Here is a 16,927-nt window from a genome sequence, read left to right as displayed (position 1 = left end):
GTCTCTCCCATAATTTCCAATCCTAGCATTCTCTCCCAAATAAATATGAACTGTCTCCTACACAGTGAAATCTGCCCCGGTATATGTCCATCCTATCAATTACATATCTGGCCCCCTACCCCATATCACATCCTCTACTTTCCTTCCCATTTTTTTCATTTTCTCTTCAGGTAGTGGACATACCCACAACTCAACCTCCTATTCCCTTTCTCTGTTCCCACCATACACCCCAGCACCTACACTCAGCTCAACAGATACAACTCCACGGATCCCTTCCACACACTAATCACTTTGCACCTTGTCCCCCCTCACCCATAGGTCATTACACTTTTAGTGAAACTGCGTGCATCTCTTGTTCTTAAGATCGTCACCAGCCTTAAAAGTCTTTTAAATATATCTTTATTATTTTTATTATATCTGTTTGTATATATGCCTAAATCTAATACGAAAAATTGCGCTACTACCTTTTAAGATCATTAATTGTCTTAAATCTCATTTAAGTATAATTTCATTGTATCTGTAAGCTCTTGTGTTTAATAAAAACTGAGGGAAGTCATCATAAGTTTATACAAATAGCATTATTCATTATTTAAAGTATTTTAAATCTATTTGTTCATGTACAAGAAAATACGCAGTTCCGTCACCAAACGCCTTTAGGTTTTTATTGTGTTTTTTGTTTTTGTTTTTTTTTACATAGAACGTTATCAATGGCATCTAATGAAATGTTAACAATTTGGATTGCTTTCCAGGTTCAAAAACTGTTCCTTACAAAGATGTTTTTTCACTTACAATGTGTAGCCGGCCGGTGTGGCCGTGCGGTTAAAGGCGCTTCAGTCTGGAACCGCGTGACCGCTACGGTCGCAGGTTCGAATCCTGCCTCTGGCATGGATGAATGTGATGTCCTTAGGTTAGTTAGGTTTAATTAGTTCTAAGTTCTAGGCGACTGATGACCTCAGAAGTTAAGTCGCATAGTGATCAGAGCCATTTGAACCATTTTGAACTTACAATGTGTAATGAAAGACCTAAGTCGAAACAAGGCCCTGGGAGTAGACAACATCCCATTAGAACTAATGATAGCCTTGGGAGAGCCAGGCCTAACAAAACTCTACCATCTAGTGAGCAAGATATATGAGACAGGCGAAATACCCTCAGATTTCGAGAAAAATATAATAATTCCAATACCAGAGAAAGCAGGTGTTGACAGATGTGAAAATTACCGAACTATCAGTTTAATAAGCCACAGCTGCAAAATGCTAACACTAATTCTTTACAGACGAATGAAAAAACAGGTAGAAGCCGACCTCGGGGTAGATCAGTTTGGATTCCGTAGAAATATTGGAACACGTGAGGCAATACTGACCCAACGACTTATCTTAGAAAATAGATTAAGGAAACACAAACCTACGTTTCTACCATTTGTAGACTTAGAGAAAGCTTTTGACAATGTTGACTGGAATACTCTCTTTGACCGCGTCCGGCCATCCTGATTTAGGTTTTCCGTGATTTCCCTAAATCACTCCAGGCAAATGCCGGGATGGTTCCTCTGAAAGGGCACGACCGACTTCCTTCCCAATCCTTCCCTAATCCGATGAGACCGATGACCACGCTGTCTGGTCTCCTTCCCCAAACCAACCAACCAACCAACTCTCTTTGAAATTCTGAGGGTGGCAGGGGTAACATACAGGGAGCGAAAGGGTATTTACAATTTATACAGAAACCAGATGGCAGTTATAAGAGTCGAGGGGCATGAAAGGCAAGCAGTGGTTGGGAAGAGAGTGACACAGGGTTTTAGCCTCTCTCCGATGTTATTCAATCTGTATATTGAGCAAGCAGTAAAGGAAACAAAAGAAAAATTCGGAGTAGGTATTAAAATTCATGGAGAAGAAATAAAAACTTTGAGGTTCGCCGATGACATTGTAATTCTGTCAGAGACAGCAAAGGACTTGGAAGAGCAGTTGAATGGAAAGGACAGTGTCTTGAAAGGAGGATATAAGATGAACATCAACAAAAGAAAAACAAGGATAATGAAATGTAGTCGAATTAAATCGGGTGATGCTGAGGGAATTAGATTAGGAAATGAGGCACTTAAAGTAGTAAAGGCGTTTTGCTACTTGGGGAGCAAAATAACTGATGATAGTGGAAGTAGAGATGATATAAAATGTAGACTGGAAATGGCAAGAAAAGCGTTTCTAAAGAAGAGAAATTTGTTAACATCGAGTATATATTTAAGTGTCAGGAAGTCGTTTCAGAAAGTATTTGTATTTAGTGTAGCCATGTATGGAAGTGAAACGTGGACGATAAATAGTTTAGAGATATCTAAATGAACGCGTTTACCAGGGACACGTTTGGATTCTACCTGATCTGAAGGCTGTATACAGGAACACATTGCTCAGATTCCACCGGAGATGCTGCGAGTAACTGTTGATCACATCGTTTTACAGACGCAGCGTTTCGTCGACGTCTCCAGTACTCATACTGAACAAATTGTGTAAGTAGCAGTTAACAATAAAATCAGTGTTATGCCTTTCGCAATTGTTTGACCTTTTCTGCTCAGATCCCGTCCCTAACACATTACATATGGAAACATTTCTATTCGACTTCCTTGCATTCACAGCGCCACAATTGCATCTGGTGGCCAAAATTGGAACTAACTTTTTACCGTCGAAATTCGGTTCCCCGTTAACGCATTTGCATATTTAACACGTTCTGCTGCCAAATGATAGTTGGAGCCCATTCTAGACTTCTGCACTTTAATTAAAAGCATCCGTTGTTGTGGATGGTGGTGTTGCTCAATCCTTGTGCACTGCCAATTAGGAGCTGTTGATCATTGTAGGCCTCCAGTAGGAAGTCTCGAAGCTTGTCCAGTTGCACTTTTTTTCGGTCATTTGTTCACTGCCAGTCGTCCGAAGGAGCTGCTCCTCAGCCTGAAACATACAAAGACTGGTCGGTTGGTTGATTCGGAGGAGGGAGCAAACAGTGAGATGGGCGGTCCCACCGGATTAGGGAAGGAAGTCGACGGCGCACTTTCAAAGGAACCATACCGGCATCTGCCTGAAGCGATTTAGGGAAATCACGGAGAAACTAAATCAGGACTGCCGGACGCGGGTTTGAACCGTCGTCCTTACGAATGCGAGGTCAGTGTGCTAACCACAGCGTCACCTCGCTTGGTAACATATAAAGGCAAAACACTAAAACTGAAGGCTGAAATATCGGTTATGGTTTTAAAAGTGGTAAAAGATGAATATGACTGATGGGTCTTGTGTGAGTGAAAATCGTACATTACACATGTTGTTGTTGTTGTTGTGTACTTCAGTCCAGAGACTGGTTTGATGCAGCTCTCCATGCTACTCTATCTTGAGCTTCTTCATCTCCCAGTACCTACTGCAACCTACATCCTTCTGAATCTGTTTGGTGTATTCACCTCTTGGTCTCCCTCTACGACTTTTACCCTCCACGCTGCCCTCCATTACTAAATTGGTGATCCCTTGATGCCTCAGAATATACCCTACCAGCCGATCCCTTCTTCTAGTCAAGTTGTGCCACAAAGTCCTCTTCTCCCCAATTCTATTCAATACCTCCTCATTAGTTATGTGATCTACCCATCTAATCTTCAGCATTCTTCTGTAGCACCACATTTCGAAAGCTTCTATTCTCTTCTTGTGTAAACTGTTTATTGTCCACGTTTCACTTCCATACATGGCTACACTCCATAAAAATACTTTCAGAAAAGATTTCCTGGCATTTAAATCTATACTCGATGTTAACAAACGTCTCTTCTTCAGAAACGCTTTCCTTGCCATTTCCAGTCTACATTTTATATCATCTCTACTTCGACCATCATCAGTTATTTTGCTCCCCAAATAGCATAACTCCTTTACTACTTTGTGTCTCATTTCGTAATCTAATTCCGTCAGCATCACCCGACTTAATTCGACTACATTCCATTATCCTCGTTTTGCTTTTGTTGATGTTCATCTTATCTCCTCCTTTCAAGACGGTATCCATTCCATTCAACTGCTCTTCCAAGTCCTTTGCTGTCTCTGACAGAATTACAATGTCATCGGCGAACCTCGATGTTTTAATTTCTGGGTTTTAATACCTACTCCGAATTTTTCTTTTTTTTTCCTTTACTGTTTGACCATATATACAGATTAAATAACATCGGGGAGAGGCTACAACTCTGTCTCACTGCCTTCCCATCCACTGCTTCCCTTTCATGCCCCTCGAGTCTTATAACTCCCATCTGGTTTCTGTGCAAATTATAATAGCCTTTCGCTCCCTGTATTTTACCCCTGCCACCTTCAGAATTTGAAAGAGAGTATTCCAAAAAATATTGTCAAAAGCTTTGTCTAAGTCTACAAATGCTAGAAACGTAAGTACCTAATCTACCACAAATGGGTATGTTTTAGTTACAAATTTTGTTTTCAGTAAATTACTCGAAAACTATTACAGGTAGCTTAACATGGTTTTTTAGTTATTGTTTTTAGTTTGAACTGAAGGATCATACAAATTTTTACATTTCTAAGTGTAATATTTAGCGCCTTAAATTTTTCTTAAAAACGTATATTCTGACTATAATTTTTATTCTATCCTGTTGAAACTTGCACCATTTATTTTTGACATACATTGGCACGTTATGACCAAATTGTCACTTTCTAGCTTTATTATTTAGCGCCACTTTTATTTTCTTAAAACGGTATTTTTATGCAAACTATTGATTTAATTGCTTTAAGACTTGACATTTAAACGTTATTACATTAAAGTTTATGTTGACAAAGTTTGAATAATAAATTATGACTTTTAATTTTATACTTAATTATGGTGCAATACTTGTGAAGGTGACGTGGCGCCACTAGCAGTGAACTGGGACAAGTCGTGGCACATTCGCTCGCCTCTGCGTCTCACAACCGATACAGCGCTTGCTTCGCTTCACTTTGTCTACTTAACATATTTAAGTAATTAACATTTGAAGAGCACTATGGGACTTATCATCTGAGGTCATCAGTCCCCTAGAACTTAGAACTACTTAAACCTAACTAACCTAAGGACATCACACACATCCATGCCCGAGGCAGGATTCGAACCTGCGACCGTAGCGGTCACGCGGTTCCAGACTGAAGGGCCTTTAAATGCACGGCCACACTGGCTGGCTGGTTCCGGACTGAAACGCCTAGAACCGCTCGGTGACAATCTGTATATTGAGCAAGCAGTAAAGGAAACAAAATAAAAATTCGGAGTAGATATTAAAATTCATGGAGAAGAAATAAAAACTTTGAGGTTCGCCGATGACATTGTAATTCTGTCAGAGACAGCAAAGGACTTGGAAGAGCAGTTGAATGGAAAGGACAGTGTCTTGAAAGGAGGATATAAGATGAACATCAACAAAAGAAAAACAAGGATAATGGAATGTAGTCTAATTAAGGCGGTTGATGTTGAGGGAATTAGATTAGGAAATGAGACACTTAAAGTAGTAAAGGAGTTTTGCTATTTGGGGAGCAAAATAACTGATGATGGTCGAAGTAGAGAGGATATAAAATGTAGACTGGCAATAGCACGGAAAGCGTTTCTAAAGAAGAGAAATTTGTTAACATCGAGTATAGATTTAAGTGTCAGGAAGTCATTTCTGAAAGTATTTGTATGGAGTGTAGCCATGTATGGCAGTGAAACATGGACGATAAATAGTTTGGACACGAAGAGAATAGAAGCTTTCGAAATGTGGTGCTACAGAAGAATGCTGAAGATTAGATGGGTAGATCACACAACTAATGAAGAAGTATTGAGTAGGATTGGGGAGAAGAGAAGTTTGTGGCACAACTTGACCAGAAGAAGGGATCGGTTGGTAGTACATGTTCTGAGGCATCAAGGGATCACAAATTTAGTATTGGAGGGTAGCGTGGAGGGTAAAAATGGTAGAGGGAGACCAAGAGACGAATACACTAAGCAGATTCAGAAGGATATAGGTTGCAGTAGGTACAGGGAGATGAAGAAGCTTGCACAGGATAGAGTAGCATGGAGAGCTGCATCAAACCAGTCTCAGGACTGAAGACCACAACAACAACAACAACAGGTATTGGGGCCTAATATCAACTCAACATGTCTAATGTCAAAGGTAACTAACGCTCACGGCCGTTACAGCGAGTAATTACAGTAGACTGGATCCGCTACCAGCGCCACTCTTATGCGACTGTTTGGAAATTTCAGTAGACATCATCTTTCAGATTCAGAAACACGCCTACCAACTTTTGTATATGTCGCACACCTTCTTCTTGGAGGTGCGATTTTCTTTATCGTCGTGCCTCGTACAGAGGTGTACAGGCAGTCGTTTTCCCCTCGCTCTGTTTACGAGCGGCACAGGAAAGGAAATGACTACTAATGGTAAAAGGTACGCTCTGTCACGCACCATATGGTGGCTTGTGGTGAATATATGTAGATACTGATGTAGATGTGACCCATAGTCGAAACACTATTCCGAATTAGCTTGCTCAACAGATTAATTGGAATTCGGATCTTGTGTGAGGCAGTTTTTTACAATTTTAGTCAGGAGTTTGTAAAGGCGTCATAACAAATTACGCGATGGATATTTCTACAAGTTCTCTTACCCCCTTTGTTGATGAGTAGTGCGGCTTGAGCTTTATTCCACTTTTCTGGTATTATTCGAGAGTCGATGCACTTGTAGATTCGTACTCTCACAGCTTCCTGCAGTTTCAGCATTTCTTCTCTTGTCGTATCCTCCCCAACATCTCCTTTATGATTTTTAGTTGTTTACGTGCTCTTTCAGCTTCACGAGAGGTTACTTGCAGTGCTTGCTCCTGTGCATATTCAGAGCTATGTCGTCTCCCTCGTGTGGTATGTCAATGTCGCAGTACACAACTAGTGGCAGAAATCACTAACAGTTTCAGTAATCTTATGTCTACCTGCGACTGTCTCTACTTTATGATTCTTGAGTTTCGTAATACTAGATTTACCTGTAGGCCCGCTAGCCTTTAAAGTTTCATGTTTCGGCATTTTTAAATCGTCTGCGTGATCAGATTATTGTTAAATTTCCTCATTTTTTTCTTGTTTCTTTCTTGATAGTCTTAATTAGAGTCTTATACACTGCTCAAAAAAATTAGGGCAGCCTACCAATTTATACCTTTATCTTTCTTATGTTAAGTGCCCAGAAGAACATCATTACATCCTCGCTCATTTACACAACAAGAACTGAAATACGGGACAGGTGTCGGAAATGAAGTGGGAACAATCATTCATCCCGTAGTCCTTGGTGTTTTCCGTTGGAGTTTGAGAGTTCCAATAACGTGTATGCTCTGTGGGAGCGTTTATCACCGCCTGACACTTACGTGGCAAGTTCCTTGAAAGTCTACGGAGGACACCGTGAGGTATCCCATTCTTCAGCGAGAACCAAATGGCTCTAAGCACTATGCGACTTAACTTCTGAGGTCATCACTTGCCTTAGAACTTAGAACTAATTAAACCCAACTAACCTAAGGACATCACACACATCCATGCCAGAGGCAGGATTCGAACCTGCGACCGCAGCGGTCGCTCGGCTCCAGACTGTAGCGCCTAGAACCGCACGGCCACTCCGGCCGGCTCAGCGAGAACCCTTGAGAGTACATGGAGAGTCTGTTGTGGAACAGGATGACCAAGATCATGCCCATCAAGCACGTCCGTCGCATCCTCGATGGGGTTTAGGTCGATACTCACTCCTATCATTCCATTACTTCAACGTCCAGCCTTCGCAAGATGTCTCTGATGACATCCGCCACATGAGCGCTGGCATGAGAAGCAATTCATGGACACCATCGTATGCTGCAGCCAGCACATAGTCCAAACGCTTGTGTTCGTATCCTGCTTATGGTAAGGCAACCGTGGAAAAATGTAAGATCACTACGGCTGTTATCACCGATGCCTTCCCACACCATCAAAGAGCCTTAGCCGAATCTGTCGATTTCCTGAACAACATCAGACAAGTACATCTCATCGCAGCCTCTCCACACGCCAACTTGGCCATCTCCTGGTGTCAGAGGAAATCTGGACAAGTCTGTGTTCTGCTAGTGACAAAGTTGCCAGTTGACATGGGAACGGCAGAATTGAAAGCGGGCTGCGAAGTCTTGTTGTGTCGGGTGGGGTACTCCATCAGGAGGTCCGGGTCATAAGGTCCTTTCTCGTAAGCTGTTCATTACAGTCTGGTCGTTCACAGCGCCTCCAGTGGCCCTTCAGAAATCATCTTGCAGTGTTCTGGCGGTAGACTTGCGTCACCTCCAGATATCGGTCTTCACGTGGGGTTTGTAAAGACATTGCTTTCCCCGAAAGTCGATAGTATTTTTTTCTTTGGTGCGTTACCGTGTCATAGTAAGAACGTAGCATTTATTTCAACTATTCTTTATTTGTTAATACGTCACATTGTTTCTTCATTCATTTTGCTACTGTTTTATATTTTATATTGTACGAATATGAATGTTCTGGTTCTATATGCTTTGTAAATCTTTGGTTAGACTAGGAGAAGTACTGTGTCAGAGCGAACGACTATCGATAGAGAGCGTGCGAGTTGTTGTGGTACGCGGCCGGTTCGCGGGTGGAAAAACCGTGAAAAAATTCGGTGTGAAAGACGGTGATGCGCGGAGGAACAATTAATTTCAGTGCGTCCGCTGTGTCAATAGGAGGTCGTGCATTATTAAGTGAACATTAGAACCTGAAAAGTATATCGAATGTTTGCGATGACGATTTTACAAACTGTGTGAACTTGTGACAATTAACCATGAATCAGACACCATTGCCGTGTGGAGACACTAACTGTTAGAATTGCGTGGAAGTGGACCAAACCAAAATGTTAAGTAACAGAACAGTGCTGGGATTTGATTAAGAAACATTTATTATATCGTCCAAACTGTCTTAAAGACAACGACGTATATTGAACTGATGTTTAACGGACTGTTATAGCGATAAACACATGTGACTGTTTTCCTGTGGCAACACGGTGAAAGAATTGTGCGAAGTATGCGAAGTATTGGCATTAACCGGATATATATGGTAAATACTAAAGACATTGCATAATTCCGACCTACCCGCACCGCGTGATTAATAAACTTTTAATAATAAAACGTCGCGCCCGTAACGACAACGCACACACTGGAACTATTATTATCGCGCCAGTGCTGCCAGCTGATTCGACTACAACGGAGACGTGGACCACCGCCGTAACTGGAATATTAATGAAACAGGAGGATCCGCCATTATCTTCACGCCACGAACCAGGATTCACTTCACACATCGTCCGCGCGGACCACCGCTGACCTCATCGCACTGCCTGCAGCAACAGTTAGACATTAGAAGAAAATTATTACGCTCTCTCTCTTTTCAAAATTGAAGACAATTGCAGTTAAATTAACTATTTTAAAACCACTGTCACTATATCTCAATTTTGTTTAGTTCCAATAAATATTCTTTCCACTATTTCGTCTTGTTGACAATTTTGAAAACCCGCCAAATCAAAGTTCAATTAATAATTTCCTTTCAAAATTCTTCTCAGACATTTTGCTGCTCATTAGAATTTTATTTTAATGTTTGTTGGTAACTTCTTTTGGAGGGAGTACATATTTTAATTTTGTGTAGTAAAATTAGCTATCATAAAATTACGTATATTACCAGCTGATGCTGTCCACCATTACTGGTTGAAACCTGCACCTATTTTCTCATTGGCTGTCAGCTTCAAAACAAAATTACGTATCCCGTGGGCATCTAGCAGATGTGTGATGTCTATGTAGGCCCCTACAATAATTTGTTTTTACTTTTGCAGGTTTACTGGAATTATATTGACTTTAATTATTCATTTGGCCCCCGTTAAAGATATTTATCGCATCTATATAATAATTGTACTGAATTACGCATTTTTTGTTAGGTAAACATTGGCATACCATATTTAGATTAAAATTGACGTCTTATTGGCCTCACATAAGATTCCGCACGTTCTGACAAAGACTATGCCAAAATTTTTTTTTCATCCGTGACTAACAGGGGTAATCAGATTCCTTGTATAGGTCATGTTTTATTATTTAAAAGGATTTTTCTTTTATTTTAGAAGTAGAGAATCAGTTTCTTTACAGGTTGTGACGCGTCGTCTAGCTTGTCCAACTCCACCTGTCTCCCTGTAGCGTGTCCACAACCTGTGGATGACACATGGAGAAACATTGGAATCTACAGCAACATGACATAAAGCCTATCCTTCTTGGATCAAACAGACTGTTGTTGAAACTTGCACTGCATTAAGTTGTAGCATTGCATGTGCATGGCTGAGTACAACGTCCACAAGTGACAACTGCCGTCTGTGTATCTCGCAAGAGAACACTTGTACACTGGTACTCACTTCCTCCTGGTACTGTAGTGCATAACACTGCCGAAAGATGGCGAATGCCTTTAGTTGTTGCATACTCGTATACTGTAAGCGAAAATCTCAAGCCCAAAAGTGTCGCCCGCATCAAAACAGACTTAACATACACGCACATGTTCTCCTAATTCGTTTGAGCAGTACATTTTGCTGTATCCCTGTACATTGTATTTCTGTTTTCGATGGCCTGAATCTTCTAACTGATAGTCGGCTATTATTGTTAGATTTCAGAAGTGGGCTTTTGTTTGCTGCAGTTTGTATGATAGCTGTAATTTTCTTAGCGAATTCGTTTACTTCTAACAAGGGAACCTCCCCATCGCACCCCCCTCAGATTTAGTTATAAGTTGGCACAGTGGATATGCCTTGGAACACTGAACACAGATCAGTCGAGAAAACAGGAAGAAGTTGTATGGAACTATGAAAAAAATAAGCAAAATATACAAACTGAGTAGTCCATCTGCAAGATAGGCAAGATCAAGGATAGTGTGAGCTCAGGATCTCCGTGGTCCCGAGGTTAGCGTGCGCAGCTGCGGAACAAAAGGTTCTTCGTTCAAGTCTTCCCTCGAGTGAATATTTTACTTTCTTTATTTTCCCAAAGTTATGATCTGTCCGTTCGTTCACTGACGTCTCTGTTCACTATAATAAGTTTAGTGTCTGTGTTTTGCGATCGCACCGCAAAACCGTGCGATTAAGTACACGAAAGGACGCGCCTCTCCAATGGGAACCGAAAACATTTGATTGCAAGGTCATAGGTCAACCGATTCCTCCACAGGAAAACACGTCTGATATATTCTATACGACACTGGTGAGGGCATGTGCGTCACATGACAGGAATATGTTGTCGACCCACCTAACTTGTACACTTGGCGAATGGGTAAAAAGATTCTTCTACCTTGCCTTTAGGTTTTCTTGTGGATGTGATAATCACTCCCAAAAAAGTGATGAAAACATAAGAGTTTGTCACATAAACTGCAACAAATGAATGCAACAGTTTCACAGTCGCTCAGTTTTCCCTGTGCTCTGTCAAAACACATGTTTTTAATGTTTTCAAATTTTTCCGTGTGTAGACCGTCAAATCCTGCATAGGTCCAAGCAAATCTGAACATGTCCTGGAATCTTCGAGAGCGAAGCTGCTCACGCTAACCACGGGACCACGGCGCTCCTACGCTCACATTATCCTTAATGCTGCCTATCTTGCACATGGACTACTCAGTTTGTATATTATGCTTTTTTTTTCCTAGTTCCACACAGCTTCTTCCTGTTTTCTCGAATCATCTGTGTGCAGTTTTTCAAGGCCTTTCCACTGTGCCAACTTATAATTAAATCTGAGGGGGGTGCGATGGGGAGGTTCCCTTGTAAGGACTCCAGAATCTCTGATGAACCAAGTTCCAAAAAAAAAAAAGTTTTCTGGAATGATGCTTGATGTTTCACTTTGCCTTTCGCTCTTGAAAAGTGTGTTTCCTTATCATTTTTGATACTTCAAGCTTGAGGTCAAACGTGAAGGACGCTCACACTAGCCTAAGCCCGCTTCCGGTGTCGGGTCTATTGAATACACACACATCTTTGCTGTACTTTTATCGTTAGTATGGATGAAGTCCATTTGATTTTTGGTTTAACCTTCAGGGCAATTCCATGTCCACTTAAGTTAGTCAGACTTCTTAAAGAAGTTATTCACGCAATAGAGATTTTCAGCTAAGCGATATTCTAGCACTCTCCGACCTCTTTCATTTCCACAGCTTAAGCCATAGTTACCGATGCTTCATGGGTCTCTTTTTTCTTTTGTTCTTTTTCTCATTCAAATTTTCCATGATGTTATCCAGTACTGCCTTCTCAGAGTCTTTTGCTGTAGTGATATCTTCGTATAATTGTTCAGCCTCCTCGCCATCAGAACCGCCGACTGGAGCATAAACTTGGATGACCTGTATAGAAAATTTGTTGTTCACTCTGAGGACAATGTATGTCACATTAGGTGAATCGTAAACCATCTTGGGCATAAATTCTTTGACATTCCCATTTACTAGAACAGAAACTCTGAGTAAAGAAGCTTCCACATTCTTTCGTAAGGTGACGTTACCTGGTGCAAGGGTCTCAGCCTTTTCTCCTGGTACACGTCGCTCACAGATGTACAGGGTATCTCAGCCGATTTTGTGCACTTTTATTTCTTTACTCTTTCTTTTCTGATTTTGGCCTGCCCCAAATTCCTTGAGGCGGACTGTTAGATCATGAGTGTGAGATTTTGAGCATTTCTCTCTATTCGCTTAGGGTAGCTTCGTTTGAAAATTCATTGGAATTTACACGAGGTGATTGACATTCAAAACGCCGCACTTGCAAGGCGTGGTGGGTCAATATTCAGCCGCTCCTAACGGGGAGAACAGATGTTGTTCGTAGTTGCCCCTAACCTGCAGAACAGGCCTTAATTGAGCCAACTACTTTTATATTATCCCCAAAATCATGGCTGCCTCTTCCTCCATTTCCACCATATTGCTGTCTTCATCTCCGCCTCCACTGCGTAACGCTGGTAAGGGGTCCTCAAGAGGTATTATCATCCGTGCCAGGTGAACCAAGTTTTTTTTTTTTTATAAGTGGTACTGGTTCCTCTCATCCTTCGTCAAGCTTGCTTAGGAAGGAATCCTCAGTAGTGACTTGTTACGTCAGTGATGTCTTCCGCATTCTGCTCTACCACCGTATTTCAAAATCCTTTTAATTTCTTCTCGTCTGAACTTTTTATCAACCGCGTTTCACTACTAGGTAAGGAAGGCACATACTATCAAAAACGCCTTCCTAACACCTTTATTTATGGATTGACGTACTTCTCTTTTTGAGACTTACCGTTACCAGGCTACATATTATGTCATCTTTATTCTGTCATCGTCAGTTAATTGCTTTCTAAATTAGAAAACCCATATTTTAATTTTGGTGCATAATTTACTAATCCATTTCCCTTAGTTTCATCTGATTTAAAGTGACTACACTCCACTACCCATGGTTTACTTTTATAGATTTTCATTTTATAAGCTGTTTTCGAGACACTATCAGTTCCACTCAATTGCTTATCCAACTCCTTAGTGCTCTCCGACACAACAATATTGTTATTGGCTAACCTTTAAGGTTGTTATTTCTGATCCATGAACTTTTAATTCGTTTTCCAAATTTCTCATTGGTTTCCTTGTGGTGTACAGATTTAATTAGCTTAACCCCATATCACTCCTTTTTTTTAACTACTTCTTGCCTTTCAAGTATTTCGACTGTTATAACTTCGTCTGATTTCCGTAAAAGTTGTAGATAAACTTCAGAGTCACATATTTTATACTTGAAGCCTTCAAATTTCCAAAGACTCAGCAATACAGAAACTTTTATAAATCTACAAATGCTATAAGTCTAGGTGTGCCCCATTTCCGTCTATTTTATTAGAGGAGTCGTAGGGTCAGTATTTCCTCGCCTGCTCCTACATTTCTCTGGAAGTCAGTCTGATCTATACCCAGGGCGGCATCTGCCTGGGGTTTCATTTTCCTGTAGATAATGTCTTCGATACTACGGTTGGTACATTTGTCTTGAAGTATCAGACTATTTCGCTTGTCTCATGTATCCCACACGCCAGGTGTAACAGTTTTATGGTCATATATCCTTCCCACGATATTAAAATTCTAAGGGAAGATTATCTACTCCAGGTGCGTTGTTCCGACCTTCGTTTTACAATACTCTGTCAGATTCTCCCCATAGGTTCACGTCTACCACCACCTACCTCTTCCATTTCCATAAGACTGTGTTGAAGTTTCCTTCTTTTATACAGCATATCTATACTGAGTGATTCAAAAGTCATGTCCCATAACACAAAGTCTGCATTGTTGATTGAATAGTCCTGGTTGTCAGGACAAAGTCATATTCACTGATATGACAGAGACGATCATTCGACGCAAAAACGTCTACTAAACATGCGATCCAAAATTATGAACTATGAGCACTTTTTCATCTTCGCTACTGTGAAACATGTCTTCTATTGAACAACTGTCCATAGCTCTTAAGATATGCATTTTAGAGCCCGTACTGACGTGGTAATTTTTCTTGTTTTGATCCATACTATCTCCTCCAAAAATATGGAGCGCAAAGAACTTGCAGTAGAAGAGATCCATTTCACGGCATCGAAGATGAATAAGTGCTCATAGCTCTTCATGTAGGTATATTAGAGGCCATGTTTATTAGCTTTTTTGCTTCGGATAATCGTTCCTGTCAAATTTATGAATACGACTTTGCCCTATGGGCCAAGACTACTGAATCACCCATGTCGACTTTGGAACATGATCTTTGAATCACCCTGTACATTCATTCTACCATTCAGCCTTCCCTTCTTTGCTTGGTTCTAAAATATCACCTTATCTCAAAACATTGATGCACCTGCTTCTCATTTTCCCAAAGGTTTCTTTTTTTCTCCTATGCTCAGTTTCCAGTGCTTTGTCGCGCGTGTTGCTACAGCTTTTTTATTTCTGATTTAGTCGTTCTTGGACTGACACATAGCAGTTTTGGTCAATATTATTTTTAAGAGGCTTGTCTTCCCTCTCCCTTTCTTTGTTTGCTGCACTTTAATATTTCTCCTGTCATCAGTTATATTTATTGACGCGTATGTTATCCAAGTATGTCTACTTGGCTATTTGTTCCTTTGGTGCTTGCGTTATTTACTCCTTCGAATATACCAGTTTATCTTTTACTGTATTTTTTCAGCTATTTCGCTCAGTCATAGGCTAACGCTACTTTTCGAAAGTCTCGTATTCCCTACTTGTTCACGCTACACTTATTCAGTTTCCTATCTTTCTGGAACTTGTTCATCTTTAAAAAGTATTTAAAAGCCAACAAATTATGGTCAGACTCAAGATCTTCTCCAACAGATGTTTTTCCTTAAAAGCAGGTTTCTAAATATCTTAAGATTTCTTAAAACGTACGTTTGGAGAACAACGTTGAGTGGAAGTGTAGCACAGACTGTGCAAAAACTGGAAAAGAAGTAATTTGAAGCATTGGAAATGTTCCAATTTAGGTGAAGTGATAAGCAATAAGAAGGCTCTGCGCAGAATTGACGAGTAGAGGGAAATGTGGAAACTACTCCCAAGAAGAAGGGACAGGATTGTAGGACATGTGTAAGAAAATCAAGGAATTCTTCTCACGGTATATCAGGGAGATGAAGTGGGTAAGAATTGTAGACGAAGACAGAGTACACCCCAGCAATAATTACATACATTATGTGCAAGGAGTACTCAGAGACTGGAAGGCTGTCACAAGAGAGGAATTCGTGGTAGGGCGCATCAAATCACTCAGAAAAAAAATTTTTTCTGGTACTTCAAGATCGCTTCCATGAGACAGTTGTCTTTCATGATTCGTTCAGTAAATGTTAACAATGATTAAATTTTGCTCTGTGTGAAGGTATGTCAGATGGCTTCCCATTCGATTCTTTTCCTCCAGTCCATGTTCTTTTACTACTTTTCCTTCACTTCTTTTTTCTACTCTTGAATTCCAGTGCCCATTCACAATTAAATTTGGGGCATCAATTATACACTATCGACTAACGAAAACATATATGCTTGTATTGCTTTTAAATTGTTTGTACCATTGGACGTATTTAAGAATCATGAACCTCTACCTGCATGATGGAAGACCTATAATGCTTTGGGAATTTGTGTCGTGATTCCGATGGCATAGTTACTTTCATTGGTTATAGACTGCATTGGACATACTCAGTAAGTGATTACCTCACGTCTAAAGCAAAAATGTTACTGTAATGGTTTCCTGGTTCACCGTCTGCTTGTGCTACTTGATCGTATCAGTCATGTAAAACACAGAAAAACAGTATCCTTGGTCAAACAAAGACAAAGGTTTATTTTCAAGAACATTTTACAGACAGAAAGTAATTTTCTGCAAACAGTGATTTTTGAACCATATATCACATGACACATTTAAACTAACATCATTGCTCTTCAAAATGAAGTCAAAATGTACCGTACATGGTATCCATCTAAGATACAAAGTACATAAAAACGAAAAAAAACTTCTTATATGTATTCTTGTGTGTTCCCTCTACTTTGGATAATGTGAAGTTTCTCCAGATGATAGCAAATGAATACATGCTGACATGTACTTTACATATGCTATGTATAGGAATTTCTGTAATGTTTTATAGTTAGGACTGTCAACAGCCAATGGACCACTTACGATTTGGTAAATTAATGAATACGATTCTTACAATAACTACGTGTAGTGAACCAATCTGAACGTTTGTTTACTTAGAGACAGATCATAACTCAATAGAGGGTTATTGCAAGGATTTGAAATAATGAGACAAACCTGTAATAATTTGTATGAAATTACTTTTCTAACAGAGATCAACTATATGTGATTGTCAAGTGGAAAGCCTTTTCGTAATCAGGATTAATTTTACAATAGAGAGGGTATGTAATTGTATTCTATACTACAGGGTTGAATTTCCTATGATAGAAGTTAGAAAAAATATTCTTTCTACAAGAGCACTGACTTCCATTCCACAAAGTTTTAGAACAATAT

Source organism: Schistocerca piceifrons, chromosome 4 (assembly GCF_021461385.2).
Source record: "Schistocerca piceifrons isolate TAMUIC-IGC-003096 chromosome 4, iqSchPice1.1, whole genome shotgun sequence".
In the NCBI taxonomy this organism is placed as follows: domain Eukaryota; kingdom Metazoa; phylum Arthropoda; class Insecta; order Orthoptera; family Acrididae; genus Schistocerca; species Schistocerca piceifrons.
Note: the sequence above shows the minus strand (reverse complement) of the source record.